Raw genomic sequence first — 14,374 nt, 5'->3', positions numbered from 1 at the left:
ATCCAGGAGATTTCTGACAGTCCCTCTCCGGGGCACTGTCTTTAAACTCCAGAGCTAAACATTTGGGTTCATTAAACAGAGACTAGTCTAACAAGTGGAGAAAATACAAGAAAGCCTCTGACTCAACCTTAATGTTAGAGAATCAGACGCTAAAGAAGCTCTCTTCCCTCCCTTTGTGCTCCTTGTATGGCCTGTCTATTACCAATAGATCTATGGCCAGGATTTGTCTCTTGCCTTTCTTCTGTTCATGAGGCTGGAAAGAGTTAAAATGACATTGATGAAGTGCAGCAGCTAGAGAAGTCATGGGAAAAGCAACAGAAGCCAAGGGCTGTCCTAAGCAGAATGTACCCAGAAGAAGCATGGGAAATAAGTGATGACAAGAAGGGTCATTAGCCAATTGAATCCAGATTTCTGAAGAATACACTCTCATTGAATAAAGAGGTATTTTCAGAGCATGGTATTGCACGAACAAGAAACCACTTTCCAACTTCTCTTTCAAAATATTTGCTAAACACTCGCTGTGCAGATCTGTTCATCCTGTGGTAAGTGTGGACCAAATAAATAAAGTGAGGTAGGAGATTGGTCTTGCCCTCAAGAAACTTACAGGCAAATACTGCAGAAGGGCTCACAGAGATATTTTGAGGCATTAGAAAGCTCCTTGGAGAAAATGCTCCATCCAACTGACATAGAGCATGCACTGCCCACATCATCTTCTCTTGTCTGATTCTTCTCTAGGCTTTTCCATTAATCTTCCAAGATGCTACACAAGTTCCTGGAGACTCATACCATGGATCTTTCAATAGCTAATGTATGCTCATTGGTAAACCTATCAGCAAAATACGTGAAAGATAATATTATAATTATCTAGTCCTTTAAGAGTTATAAAGGAATGGGCAAAGCTATTGACCAACATTGGTTTTAATGATGATGAAGATGATGATGAAAAAGTTTGCATTAAGTATTGAGTATGGGTACATGCATGTATGTATGTCTATACATATGTATGCATGTATAGCAGCAGTAATAGGGCAGAGCCAAGATGGCAGAGCAAAAGCAGGGACTCACTTGATCTCTCCAGCAAATTCCTCCAAAAACTTGTAAAAAAATGAGTCGAAACAAATTCTAGAACAGCAGAACACACAAAAAGACAGAGTAAAACAAATTCCAGCCTGATACAACCTGGAAGGTCGACAGGAGAGGTCTGTTGCACTGGGCTAGGACAAGAACACAGTCCTGCACAAGCCATGTCAGCACATACTAGGCCCCAGTGAACCTGTAGCAGGCCTCAGGGGACAGAATTTCAGGAAGCTGTGACAGTCTCCAGACTTCTCAACCCACAAACACTAAAGACAACTTAGAAGGTCAGTAGGAAAGGTCTGTCAGAACTGGGTGAGAGAGAAGCACTGTCTGGCCCATGTCCCAGCCCTAGCACAGCCCTAGGTGGTAGTGGCAGAGGCAGTAACGCAGTGGAGGCAGCAGCAGTGGTAGGGGCTACTTCCAGAGCTCTCAGCCCACAGATAGTAAGCGGATTGAACAACTAATCAGAAGGAGATTACAGGGGTCTTTTTGCTGGCACTAAGACAGGATTCTGTTACTTTGCCTATACTTGGATCTGGGGTGCAGTCCTGGGTGGAAGTCCTGGGGAAAGGAGAAGCAGTGGCATGGCAGAGCCTGTGGCAGCGGTGGAGAGGAAACCTTCCTCACATTTCCAGGATAGAAAAGAGTGCTTGTGGTCACTCACAGACCAGAGAACAGGCCAGGAGAGGAGTAAACACCTCTCCTTTAATCATACCACCTTGGAAGAACTGAAAACTTGCAGTTCCCTAGAAGTATCTCTGAAAACAGCTGCATAAAACCCCTGAAGCTTGAGACAGTGCACCCTCCACACTAGAAGCAGAGCTGTACCTTAACAAAGAGTTTAAAATTCAAACAATTGGTTTTTTAAATTAATTTTTTTTATTTTTAGTTTACAATGCTCAGTTCCACAAGTTTTGGAGTTCCAAATTTTCTCCCCCTCCTTCTCCTCCCCTCTTCCCCCAAGATGGCATGTAATCCAATACAGGTTCTACATATACCTTCACATTAAACTTATTTACACAATAGTCAAGTTGTAAAGAAGAATTACAACCAAAGGAATGAACCATGAGAAAGAAGAAACAAAACCAAAAAAGAAGGAAAAAAATTTTAAAATTAAAAATAAATAAATAAAAGTCAAACAATTGGCTGAGAAAATGAACAAACAGCAGGGAAAAAAAACTCAGACTATAGAAACTTACTTTGGTAACAAGGAAGATCAAAACTCTCTCAGAAGAAGACAACAAAGTCAAAGCTCCTACATCCAAAGCCTCCAAGATAAATATGAATTGGCCTCGGGCCACGAAAGAGCTGAAAAAGGATTTTGAAAGTCAAGTAAGAAAAGTAGAGGGAAAAATGAGAAGAGAAACAAGAGTGATGCAAGAAAATCATGAAAAACAAGTCAACAGCTTGCTAAATGAGGCCCCAAAAGATATTGAAGAAAATAACACCTTAAAAATAAACTAGATAAAATGGCAAAGGAGCTACAAAAAGCCAATGAGGAGGAGAATGCCATAAAAAGCATAATTGGCTGAATGGAAAATGAGGTCCAAAAGATCACTGAAGAAAAAAAAGGCCTTAAAAATTAGAATGGAGAAAATGGAAGCTAATGACTCTATGAGAAATCAAGAAATTATAAAATAAAAGCAAAATAATAAAAAAAATAGAAGACAATGTGAAATATCTCATTGGAAAAACAACTGATCTGGAAAATAGATCAAGGAGAAATAATTTTAAAATTATTGGACTACCCAAAAACCATGTCCCCCAAAAAAGAACCTACACATCATCTTTCAAGAAATTATCAAAGAAAACTACCCTGATATTATAGAACCAGAGGGTAAAACAGACATTGAAAGAATCCACTGATCACCTCCTAAAAGAGATCCCAAAAGGAAAACTCCTAGGAATATTATAGCTAAATTCCAGAGTTCTCCGGTCAAGGAGAAAATATTGCAAGCCACCAGAAAGAAACAATTCAAGTATTGTAGAAACACAGTCAGGATAACATAAGATTTAGCAGCTTCTACATTAAGGGATTGTAGGGCTTAGAATATAATATTCCAGAGGTCAAAGGAGCTAGGATTAAAAACAAGAATCACCTACCCTGCAAAACTGAATGTAATCAATGGGGGGGGGGGGTTGATTTTCAATGATGTAGAGGAATTTAAGGCATTCTTGAAAAAAGACAAGATCTAAAGAGAAAAATCCATTTTCAAATACAAGACTTAAGACAAGCATGAAAAGGTAAACAGAAAAGAGAAATCATAAGTGTTGAACTGTTTACATTCCTACATGGCAAGATGGTATTTGTAACTCATGAGACCTTTCTCATTATTAGGGTAGTTGGAGAGAATATATATAGACAAAGGTCATAGGGTGAGTTGAATATGAATGGATGATATCTAAAAGTTAAATTAAGAGGTGAGAGAGGAATGTACTGGGAGGAGTAAAGGAGAGGTAGAATGGAGTAAATTATCTCACATAAAAGAGGCAAGAAAAAGCTTTTACAGTGGAGGGGAAGAGGGAATGAGTGAACCTTACTCTCATTGGATTTGGCTTAAAGAGGGAATAACATACACACCAAATTAGGTATGGAAATCTATCTTACCCTACAGGAAAGTAGGGGGGAAGGGGATAAGGGGGAGTGGTAGAATGGAGGGGGCAGAATGGGTTATCAGAAGCAAACATTTTTGAGAAGGTTCAAGGTCAAAGGACAGAATAGAATAAACAGGAGGAAGGATAGGATGGAGGAAAAAATAGTCTTTCACAACATGACTATTATGGAACTGTTTTGCATGATCATACATGTATAACCTATTTCAAATTGCTTACTGTCTCAATCAGGGTGGGAGGAGAGGGAGGAAGGAACAGAAGTTGGAACTCAAAGTTTTAAAAATGAATGCTAAAAATTGTTTTTACATGCAACTGGGAAATAAGATACACAGGCAATGGGGTATAGAAATCTATCTTACCCTACAAGAAAATAGAAGGGGAAAGGTATAAGAGAAAAGGTGGGCATGTCTGGGTCCAAATTTCATATGACAAATCCCCTTCATAAAAGCATTTGTTCTGTGAAACTTGGACTCAGTCAGGGGACCACACTCGAGGACCTAGAGAGCAGTGCGTGGCCTTGAGGCCACAGGTCCCCCACCCCTACACCAGGGCCTGGTCCAAGCTCCATGCAGCACAGGAGCGAGCCAGAGTCACTGAGGTTCTATGACACCCAAGGCCGAGTTGGCAACAAGGAATAGAGCTGGGATTTAGATCCAGAACAAGCTGCTTAGTGTGTCTACTTTGCTAGGCCAAGATCCCAGATGAATCCAGTCCCTGCCCTCCTGTAGCACACATTCTGTTTGGAGTCATGCTGCCCTGCGACTACCCTACCCCCCACCCCCACAGGCTCTCAGGCCTTGCTCCTCACTTTCCACCTCCAAGAAGCTTGCCTTGAGTGTAGAAGCCCATCTCCTCCAGCACCCTGTAGTGTTCATGGTGTGTGTGTGTGTGTGTGTGTGTGTGTGAGAGAGAGAGAGTAGGGCACATTGCTCTCCATTGTTGAATGGACATAGAGAAGACGTTTGCTATGTGGAGAAGTGAAGCAATGACCCTCCTTGGAGGCGGTGAAAAGCTGCCATCTTGAGAAGGATTTTGGTGCCATCTCTCCAGTGTGCCTTGCTATCCTTGAGGATAGAGGAGGGCAGAGGGGAGCAGCAGGTCTTCAGAAGGTAGGCTTCCTGTTGGCTTTCTAAGTCCTCCCCTGCTTGGACCCCATACCCACAGATTCTTCCCCAGTAACTTCAGCCCACAGCTTTATGCTATGTTCATTAAGCCTGGAACTTGGCGCTGTTTCTCTAATACACCACAGGGGATGCCCTGGGGCTGGCATCAGGGCCCAAGTCTGCCCTCTGACAGGAGCCCAAAGTATGGAGAACTCCACGGGTCATCTATTCCTTTCCTTACAACCCATTTCAGTCCAATAGCTTTAGGCGAGAGAATTGGAAGCACGATCTCATGGTGTAGACACCTAGCACCTCATCCCAGGACCCTACTCTGGGCCCATTTCTGGGCCCACACATTTAGTGAAAAAGTTGACAGGAGAGTTGATTGTCTTGTGCCCACTATCACCCCTCTGGAACCTTGTGATTGCTTGCCAGCATCTCCAATAAAGCTGTTTGGAGAAATCGACAGCAAGAAAAAAACAAAAAGAAGGGAGGGGTGGTGTGATAGAAGGGAGGGTAGATGGGAGGAAGGGGAATCAGAATGCACACAGTTTTAGGGTGGCAAGAGGGGAGAAATGGGGAGAAAATTGGGATCTCAAAATCTTGTGGAAGTGAATGTTGAAAACTAAAAGTAAATAAATAAAAAACGTAAATGATACTAAAAATAAAATAAGAAACAACGTAAAAAATTGAAAAAGTGAAAAAGAGCACTAAAAATGGCTCCTGTGTCTGTAACACTTTCCATACATAATCTCATTTTATACCCAAGACAACTTTGTGACATAGGCGATGTGATTCATTCAGAATCGAGTCTGGCTTAGCACCAGCATTTGCTTCCTGACATTTTAGCTCCAGCTTTCCGTAACTTAGCCCACCTCATCTTTACAACCACCTTTTGGAGTAAAGCACCATTTTTATATAGGTCACAGAGGTTGAAGTGGAGAGTTCTGTTCCATGACAGAATGGAAGAAGTGACCCGTAGGGACCCTTCCACTCTTGAGAGCGTGACTTCATATCCATAGCTCTGTTTATTAAATATGATGTTGCACATGGCTGTCTTACTTCTTTTTTTTTAGGCTTAAGAAAATTTTGCATTTTTTTGAAATATGTTGGTTACTGAAACTTCAGGATAAAAACAAATATCTGAAACTGATATCTAGCTTAAAAGCTCTATCAAATCCAACAAAAAATCTTGAATATTCCCTTCTATAAATTAAATTACAGACATTTTCTATAACTACTAAAGATAGGTGATGAATATTATATTGTCAAAGCACATATTAGCAGTCTTTAAATACACAATAGAAATAGTACATAAACAGTTTGGTATCTCATGTTATTTTCCATATATACTTCATTTTAGCTTTGCAGAGTATTTGCAATCATTGTGAATCTTTGCCTCAGACTCTCTCTTTTTTGTTTCAGAAGGTTTTCTAAAGTACTGGCTTCTTTGAAGATTGCATCAAACTCTTCAATGTAAGAAGCATCCACTGCTGCTCTCTCATTTAAAATCTATGCATATTTAGTCAACAGCAGATTAATCTCCTTGTTCATATCATTTAAAACTTTCTCCAGGACTTCGGCTTTATAAAATGATGGCATAGCACTTTCAGAAAAAGTAGAATCTGATTTTACAAGAGAAGACAATTGTGGACCCAGTAAAGTTTCACTCTCCATCTCTCTTGGTCGCTTACAACTTTTATTCTCCACAGATTTCACTAGTTGACTTGCCATAGTAACTCAGACACAATTTCTGTAAAGTCAAAAGTGATGCCTAACTTAGGTGCAAATTTTAGGTCCTTGATATATGAAGGTCCCTACTGGAAAAACATCGGACGGACGAGGGTCTCCGTGGTCACACTCCGGCTGTCTTACTTCTGAAGTAAACAAATGTAACACCAGATAGATCAGTGCTGTGGCACCCTCACTCTCATCGCAACAACACAGCCTGCAGCAGACATGTTCAAGCAGGGATGTGTGATGTCATAACTAGGGCAGGGGACCTTGGGTTTTGCCTCCATGAGCCAAAATTCATGGGGCGCTGACAATACTTCTAGTCATCCAGCAGCATAGAAAAAATTGAGCTCAGTGCCTACTTGGCAAGATTAATTAAAATAAGAAATTGTAACCTATTAATAACATGCCCTCAGCCAGTACTCTCTTATCCCATTAAATGATCATAGATTCAGAGGTGGAAGAGGCTTTCAAAGTCATTGAGTCCAACCTCCTCTGCTTATAGGCAAGGAAGGTGAGGCCCAGGGGAAGAGACTCATCCAGGTTCATACAGCTAGTAAGTGTCTAAGGCAGGATTGAATCCAGGCCTTCCTGACTCCAAATCCAGTGTCCAGTCCATTAGAGCATGTGCCTCTTTGGATACATTCCATCCTGGATGAATGACAAGGGAGGACAGAACTCTGCCCACATCTGGTTGGTAAACAACTATTTCTGTCCTGCCATGCAGGGAGATACTAAGTCCCACGACTTACCTATCCTTTCTCTGGCCATCATTGGACTGCTTCTCACCTGTCCATAACTGTTGAGTGACATCATCATTCCTTGGGGAACAAGAGATTCAATCCTCCTCAAAAGATCTATGCTCTGTTGGGAAAAAACCTCTAACTTGTTCCAGTGGTCCCAGTGTTGAGTACTCCTTCTTCCTCCCTCTCTCCTCTCATTCACAGTCCTCGATAGCTCCCTATTGCCATTGGGGCCAAATGTACACTCCTCTGTTTGGCATTTAAAGCCCTTCCCCACCTAGCCCTTTTCCCCATCTCCAGCATTATTATACATTGCTCCTTTCCATGTTCTCTATGGTCCAATCAAGCTGGCCTTGTTGTTTCTCAAACACTCCCAATTCTGGGTCTTTGCACTCACCTAGAATCCTGGAATCCTGGAATCCTCACCTCTGACACTTGAAATCCCTGGCTTCCTTCAAGAATAGATTTGAGCATTGCCTCCAAAGGAGGCCTAACCCCCAGGAAAGGGCCTTCCCCCCAAAAAAGTTATCTTATATCTGGTATAAATGGCACTTCCTCCATTAGAGTGTAACCTCCTTCAGGTCAGGGACTGGCTTACTTTTGTCCATCTATCTCAGTAACTGGCAGAGATGGCGTTTAACATGTTTCTTAACTGAGTCCTCTAGCCTCCAACCTGATGCTAGGATTCCCCTCTGCCTCTACAGATTTTGCCTTCTTTGTTTACCCTTTGTAGCTTCATTTGGCTCTTTAAAAGAACAGTTTGTCTTGTGCCATACACTCTCCTCCAATTCTGTCTCCTTCTCTTCTAGAAGGGAGACTGCTATGCCCTGTAGCCATAGACCACCACAGTTTGGCTCCCAGATGAGAACACACGATGCACTTTTTCAGTTTTCTGCAAAATTCTCTCCTTGTCCTCCTTGCTGGAAGCAATTCCATTCAATTAGAGAAACAGTTGGTGAGGCCCTTCTGTGTGTAGGACCCTGTGCTACGTACAAAGACAAAATATATAAATAAATAGAACAGTCCCTCCCTCCAGGAACTTACAGAAGAGACTGGGCTGCTTTGGAAGCCTCTGGGGCAGATTCACAGCCATTGTCCTCTTTGCTACTGATGGCTCCTGGGAAATCCAACCTTTCTGGTTGGCCTCTAGGGGCTGCATTGCTCTAATCTCTGACCTGTCAAAGCCAGAAGCTGCCCTCAGCTGTTGGGAGAGAGAAGGCTGTAGCTGTGAAGCAGCTTAGAACCAAGGCTCAGCTCTGCCTTTCCTCTCCCTCTTCCTCCCCCAGGGCTCAGATTCCAGACACCCACTCCATTCTTATGACACCTCTTTTCTTCCCTTCTCACTGCAGAATGTCAAGTTTTGTCCTCCCTAAAGGTGATTTCAGGTATCTAGGAGCAAGTGGGAGGTGTTTGCTTGTTGTTTGTTGTTGCTGGGAGCTGATGGACTGACCACACCTCACAGAGGGAAACCCCCCTCTACTTTTGAGAAAGTCAAGATAATGTGACAATTCAAATCAAGTCAACATGCATTTATTAAGCACTTATTGTGTGCCTGCACTGCACTAAATGCTGTGGATTCAAAGAAAGGAAAAAAAATAACAAATAAAAGTCTCTGCCCTTAAGGAGTTCAGAATTTAATGAAGAGGATGATATGTAAACAACTTCATACAGGCAAGATGTAAACAGGATAAATTGGAGATAATCACTATGCTGATGGGGCAGTAATGATGGACCCCAAAAAGGCCCTGGACTTTCCCACATGGCCCGGGTCCCTGGCATTTGCCTGGGGCACCCAGCCTTTCCCATTTAATAGTCCTCACAACTGCCATTTGTGACCCCACTCTAGACCACTATTCTTTAATTCCATCTAGACCCTTTCTGTCACCTCCCAGTACTACTTGGCCACTCCTAGATCACATCCAGACCTTCCCACATACTTTCCCCAGGTCCTTCTTGCCTCCATTAAAGGGCACAGGCTCTTTAAGAATCTGGCCCACTCGCATTAGCCATACAAATGCTCAGACTCTTTAAATCTGGCCCATAGCATGGATTCTTAAAACCTTGCCTGCCTCAACTGGCATTTTAGAAACCCTGTTTCTGATTTAAAAAAGACTTGGGTATAATTCTTTCAAGGCACAACCTGTGCTGTTTGCCCTTGAATTTTGGGGTTCCCAGCACCCCTAGACCTCAGCAGTATAAGAGAAAACCAAGAAAGTCTTCCTGTAATTAATAAACTAAGTCAAAGTGTTAAAGAAAACTTTTTTTTGACTTTTACAATTTTAAATTTAAAGAATTCTGAATTGTTGAATTCTTCAGGAAATTTTGACATTACAGTCAGTAATCTTAGGATTGTGGATGGGACTTCTTCCAACCCTCTAATTTTAAAGATGATCAAAATGGAGCCCTGGGAAGTAAAGGGACTTCCCAAGGTCATACAGACAGGCAGCCACAGGTCTGGAATCCAAAGCAAAGGCCTCTGCCTTCAGGTGGAGTGTCCTTTCCAGTACATTGCATGGCCTTTCATGCAGTTCACAGGTGCTGACTTCACTTCTCCTCTTCTTCCCCAGACTCACTCTTGGGGCTCATGACAGTAATCCTTTCAACAAGATACAGTTATGGTTTCTCAAGTGGCCAGAATGGCATCGTAATATAGTCTCCATACCCAGCACACAAAGGGTTTCAGTGGCCTAGATAGAGAAATAAAGGCTCTGTATCTGGTCATGTCTACCTCTGTGATGATACTACCAGTCGTTTCTGCAAAAAAAAATCTAGAGAAATCATTATGCTTGTACCCTTGAGCCAGCTCAAAAGATCACAGGAGCACAGAGGACTAGAAGACACTTTAGAGACCAGTTTTCCTCAGTTTCCTCATCTGTAGAATGAAGATATTTTATTTGCTAGCCTCCAAGTCCAGCAGATCTGTGATCCTTATCCAGGGTCACATAATTAATAAATGTCTGAGACAGGACTTGAATCCACATCATTCTGACTCCAAGGTGATGTCCTGGTACCCCTTAGATTGCTTTAATTCAATGACCATTGAGCCTTGGGACCATCAAGTCACACAGTGAACAACGTTGGATGCTCTTTGGGCATACGGGTGAGCAAAGAAGAAATTCAATCTGGCACAATGAAATGTATTGGAACGCAGGCCTTGGCTCTCAAATGTAGCACTGGGCCAACAGGGAGGCAGAGAAATGCTGCCCAGATGGTGTCACTGGAGGAGTACCAAGAACATTATGATTAAAAAATGTGAGTGGCATTGATCTACAACTTTTCCTTTGAAAAAGATTTGAGAGTCTTAGTGGACAGCAAGCTCAATATAAATCATCTGTGTGATATGGATGCTGAGGAAGCCCGTGGAATCTTAGGCTACCTTGAGAGGCTTGGCCTCCAGGAATAAGCAGGCACCTGCCTCCCTCTACTCTGCCCTGGTCAGACCATGCATAGGGGACACATTTTGGGACTGACATTGTCGAACTGGGTGGCACACAGAGGTGAGTAACCAGGAGGGAGAGGGGTCTCAAGGTCATGCCATATGCTGAGCCTTGGGCAAATTACTTAACAACTTCATGGACCCAGTTTCTACACCTGTAAAATGAGCAGCCAGAGCGGATGACTTCTAAGTACTTTCCAGCCCTAAATCTATGAAACGAAGATTCTATGTTATATTTCTCTCATGTAACGTAGGCTGCCTGAGGGCAGGGCTTACTTCATCTTTTCCTTATATCCTAAACATCCAGGTTCAGTCCTGCCTCTTATTCTTACTACCTGGGTAACCTTATCAAATTCTTTCAACTCCATAAGTCTCCATTTCCTCATTTGTGAAATAAAGGGTTTGGACCAGATGGCCTCTGAAGTCCCTTTCAGCTCATAATTTTTGATGCTTGGAACTGTGTATACTTAATGGTCAGAAGAGAAGTCTTGGACCCAGTGATGCCGTTTTTCAATAATTTGAAGAGCATAAAGACACTCTACTTCACCCCATTTGTTGGGGCAAAGAATTGTAAACTGAGGCAATGTCCATCAATTGGGGAAGAGCTGAACAAATTATGGTATATGAAGGTCATGAAATACTATTTTTCTACAAGAAACGATGGAGAAAAAGAGAAACCTGGGAAGACTTTTATGAACTGATGCAAAGTGAAGTGAGCAGAACCAGGAAAAATGTGTATATATATACATATATATATATATATATATATACACATATATATATATATACATATATATATATATATACAATAAGAATATTGTATAAATAATAAACTTTTAAAGATTTAGTAACTCATCAACACAATGACCAACCACAATTCCAAAGGACTCATGACAGAATATGCTCCTCTCCCCCAGATAGAGGCGATGGATTTAGAGGGACAATTGAAGCATATTTTCTTTTCTCTCTGTCTCTGTCTCTCTCTCTGTCTCTGTCTCTCTCTCTCTCTCTCTCTCTCTCTCTCTCAGCATGGTTAATGCAGGAATTTATTTTGTATGACTACATATTTGTAATAGGTTATGTTTTTCTTGCCTTCTCAATGTAGGGGGGAGGGAAAAAGAAAATTTAGAATTTAAAATAAAATTGAATTCTAAATGAATCAATAAACAAATAAGTGTGTGTGTGTGTGTGTGTGTGTGTGTGTGTGTGTGTAAATAAAAGTATGGGTGAATGAATAAAGGATATGTGACTTCACAATTAGAGTTGTCTCAAAGTGGAGGGTGTTCCTTTGAGAGAGGGTGGGGCTTCCTCCTGACTAGAGGTCTTCAGATAAAGGCTGTATGACTAATCATTGAGGATAGCATAAAAAAGACTGTCATTCAGGTCCGGGTTGAACTAGACCTCTCTAGGGCCTTCCTCGTTTTGGGATTCTGGGAAGCCCACCCTGACAATGTTTGCTATTCCCGCCATTAGAGTTTCTCCTTAGGTATTTCCATCCCATATAATATCTGCATCTTGATTGCCTAAAGACCTATTTTTTTTTTACATCAGAGTGTGCTGGGAGTGCTGACCTACCAGTTTACTCATGTTTGTCCAGGGATTAGCAGATTAGCAGCTGTTATTTTTTTCCCTGATTAAAACCATATATGTTCAACCCTCTTCAGTCATCTCAAGAAGATATGGTGATTTAGAACAGCGAAAATATAAATAAAACATAAATGCTTATTCCCACTATCCCCCTCCCAGAAAAAGAAATGTATTTAAGTGGCAATAACTTCCTAAGTAAAGAACCTGTTACAGTGAGGCCTGCTGGGCCTAGGACAGAGCAAACATTTTTGGATAGGAGGAAGCAAGGAGGGTCGTCACTTGCTTAGGCCAGGGGCTAGGAAGCCCACAGGCAGCTGGTACCAAATGGAGCAAGAAGAGACTGGCAGCAGAAAACCTCAATGCCATTTGGGGCAATTCTCATCTCATCTTGCTCACACAGTCCCCTGGGTGGTGACATTTCAGCCCAGGTAAGATCTTAGCCCACAGTTGGAGCTGGTGGTCACAGGAGGGTGACTGTTTCAGCTCGGAAGGTGAATGAGGACCCTCTCTTGTTTAGACTCCTCCCTCTTCTTCCCACCATCAGGGAGACATTGGCAAGATTTCTCATGGGAAAGGATGGGGAGAACACAGGGGTGTGGTAGAAGCAGTGTGCACTGGCAGGGGAGACCCAATTGTTCAGTTCCGGGCTTGATTTAGTGTTTTGTAGATTGTCTAGCCTTACGTAAGTGATAGACAAAATGTAAATAGTTCAGGTTAAGCCTAAAGATGTCACCCACAGCCAGTTATTAACCATTTACCCACCTACCCCTGGGGGACATTCATGGGAGACCTGCTCCCCTCTTGGACCTTTACAATAGTCACTGTTCCCCCTTCTGGAGCTGGTTCACACAGGCTAGGCTAGTGGGCCATAGTGTCTGGACAGGGCAAGACCAGCAAGTTCTACAGGGAAGACTGTCATTCTGAAAGAGTAACAGCGATACCAGATTATAGAGCACTTTACAATCTATGAAGTGTGTTACAAATATTGCTTCACTCGATAACTCACAACAACCGTAAGAGTTAGGTGCTATCGTTACCTCCATTTATCAGACAGCAAAACTGAGGCTGGGGCAGATTGAGGGACTTAGCCAGGATTAAACAACTAGTATCAGAGGCAAAATCTAAACTCCTGACTCCCAGTTCAGAGTTCTATTCACTCTACCACCTAGGGGCCTTAGACAGACAACTGGTCCATACTGCTGGATTTGCCCAATGGAAACAAAAGGATTTGTGCTCACAGGGCCTGAGGTATGATTCAAACTCAAGTCTCCCTGACTCCGAATCCTGCACTGTGCCTCATCCCTGTGCCAATCCCTGTGCCAATCCCTGTGCCTCATCAATTGCATGGGAAATTAATGATTTGTTTGTTTTAGAGGGGGAAAGGCAGGGCAATTGGGCTTAAGTGACTTGCCCAAGGTCACACAGCCAGTAAGTATGTTAAATGTCTGAGGCTGGATTTGAACTCAGGTCCTCCTGACTCCAAGGCCGGTGCTCTATTCACTGTGCCACCTAACTGCCGCAGTGGGAAATTAATTGGATGGGAACATGAAACCTTCTTTCACATCTCCTTCCTCTACCTTTTTCACAGCCAAACTTTGGTCATTGTATACAAGTTTCTGATAATTCAGCAAAGATGTATTGTCTACTATGTGGCAGACACTGTGCTAGCGGACGGAGATACACAGGCAAACAAGAAACAGCCACTGCCCTCCAGAAGATCATGTTTTACTCATTTTTACGAGATATTTGCTGCAAATGTGAACTGCAGCGGGGGACCTGAGGATGCTATTTTTGGATCTTGGGGACTAAAGTCCTGGATTTTGGCCACTCCTGCTCACAGGAAGACTTCCTCAGGTGGGATTTTAGTAATGGACACACCCCTTTGGGGTTGGAGGTACTTTAAGGTGCTTTTAAACATGCAGGGATGGTAGCTTAGCAAATGGGAGTGAAATGGCCCCAATCAATGGGAAGAGTCTATCCAATATGGCTCAGTCACGTGGCTTGGGTTCCATCTACTGAGGTCACTGGGCTAACATTCTTTGTCATATGAAAAAATGTGACCACCCCAATTCAGGAGAAAC

At 42.5% G+C, this 14,374-nt stretch overlaps 1 pseudogene; it reads right to left on the bottom strand.

The window, feature by feature from the left end:
• Positions 1-6,092: 6,092 nt before the first annotated feature.
• Positions 6,093-6,527, bottom strand: LOC118830719 (annotated as a pseudogene).
• Between the last annotated feature and the right edge of the window lie 7,847 nt (positions 6,528-14,374).

This window comes from Trichosurus vulpecula, chromosome 9, assembly GCF_011100635.1.
Source record: "Trichosurus vulpecula isolate mTriVul1 chromosome 9, mTriVul1.pri, whole genome shotgun sequence".
NCBI classification, from domain to species: domain Eukaryota; kingdom Metazoa; phylum Chordata; class Mammalia; order Diprotodontia; family Phalangeridae; genus Trichosurus; species Trichosurus vulpecula.
The sequence above is the reverse complement of the archived record's forward strand: the minus strand, read 5'-3'. Positions and strand labels throughout refer to the sequence as shown.